General features: G+C 41.2%; 1 non-coding gene across 1 annotated transcript; it reads left to right on the top strand.

Moving 5' to 3' along the window:
- The first annotated feature begins 1,047 nt into the window (after positions 1 to 1,047).
- On the top strand, positions 1,048 to 1,154 carry LOC141716151 (small nucleolar RNA R71). Its single transcript, XR_012572871.1, has one exon. It is a non-coding gene; the product is annotated as a small nucleolar RNA R71 (small nucleolar RNA).
- Positions 1,155 to 1,937: the final 783 nt, after the last annotated feature.

The raw sequence follows: 1,937 nt of genomic DNA, 5'->3' as shown, positions 1-1,937 counted from the left end.
ACTTTGCGTAACTAGGCATCTGCTCAAGGGCCTCAGCGAAAGGTATATTGATATGAAGTTTCTTGAACACCTCCAAAAACTTCTCAAATTGCTTATCCAGCTTTTTCTTCTGCAGCCGCTTAGGAAAAGGCGGTGGATGATAGATCTGTTTCTCCCCTGTATTACCCACATGAGGAGTGTGCTCAACAGTATTCTTCCTTGGTTCTACTTCTGCTTCCTGCTGCTCTACTTCTTCTTCAGCCCCAGCTTCTTTATTCAAAACTTGAGTTTATTCAGGATTCACAACTTTCCCAGACCTCAAAGTGATTACCTTCACCTGCTCCTTAGCTTCCCTCTTTCCTGGTACTTCAGTGTCATTAGGTAGTGTACCCGGTTGACGATTTAGCAAGGCATTGACAATTTTTCCAATTTGATTTTCACGGTCTTGATAGAAATATCTTGGCTTTTGCACATAAGCTTCAACTCCTCTAATTCAGATTTTTCATTAGCTTGTTGCAGCTGAAGTTGCTGTCTTGGTGCATATTATGGTTGCTGAAAACCAGGGGGTTGTACTGCTTAGCTGGGTACTGCTGATAAGGCTGTTGAACCACATTCTGAGTGTTACTCTAACTGAAATTAGGATGATTGCGGTTATTAGGATGATAGGTAGCTGGCACAGGTTGTTGCGATCACTAAAAGTTGCTCACAAACTGAGCTGATTCACTAGAAATAGCACACTGATCAGTCTCATGGGCACCAACACAAAGCTTACATACACTAGAGATTTGATTAACTCCATAATTAGCCAAAGTGTCCACCTTCATCATCAAAGCCTTAAGTTGGGCAGCTATAGCAGTTGCTGCATCCAACTCCAGAATTCCTGCAACTTTTTCCTGAGTCAGTCTCTAGGAAGGATTCTGGTATTCATTAGCAGCCATCAGTTCAATCAATTCATAAGCTTCATTATAGCTATTAGCCTACAAGGCTCCTCCTGATGCTGCATCGAGCATGGGTCTAGAAGTAGCACCCAATCCATTGTAGAAACAGTTTATAATCATCCAATCAGGCATGCCATGGTGTGGGCACTTCCTTAGCATCTCCTTATATCGATCCCAAGCCTCACACATAGATTCTCCAGTTTGTTGAGCAAACTGAGTAAGAGCATTCCTGATTGCAGCAGTCTTCGCCATAACGAAGAATTTAGTGAGAAACTTTTGAGTAAGATCTTCCCAAGTAGTGATAGACCCTGGTGGTAGAGAATGTAACCATCACTTAGCTTTATCCCTCAGAGAGAATGGGAAGAATCGTAGTTTAATAGCATCTTCAGTCACACCATTGAACTTGAAAGTGTCACAGATCTTAATAAAATCCCTGATGTTCACTTTGGGGTCTTCTGTAGGATAACCCCCCAAACTGAACTAATTTATGTATCATCTGAATCGTGCTTAACTTGATCTCAAAAGTGTTAGCCGAGATGGCTGGCCTGATGATGTTTGACTGAATATCATTGATCTTATGCTGAGAATAGTCCATCAAAGCCTTAGGAATTTCTGCTTGATCTCCCATCACTACTAAAACCGGTTCCTCGACTTTCTCTTCTTTTTATACCTTCTCTTCGACCTCAAAAACTTCCTTTCGAATCACTAAAACTTCTTCCTCGGCTTGATACAGAGTTCTTTTATGAGCCCGCGAACGCGTATGAATACACGCTTGCTAGAGTACCTGAAATAAGGCAAGGAAACAGATAAGTAACAATGTCTGAGTTAATGAACTTTATTGACCACTGATGAAAAACACATAAACTAAAAATTATCACCGAGTCCCCGGCAGCGGCACCAAAAACTTGTTAGTCGCTAAACTACGCGCTAAAATTCATGCAAGTATACGCGTTCGCAAGTAGTATAAGATATAAATCAGATTCGTTCCCACAGAGACTGGTTTAGATTAATGTTCAATTT

Source organism: Apium graveolens, chromosome 3, assembly GCF_009905375.1.
Source record: "Apium graveolens cultivar Ventura chromosome 3, ASM990537v1, whole genome shotgun sequence".
Lineage (NCBI taxonomy): Eukaryota > Viridiplantae > Streptophyta > Magnoliopsida > Apiales > Apiaceae > Apium > Apium graveolens.
This window is presented reverse-complemented; position numbering and strand designations above follow the sequence as displayed.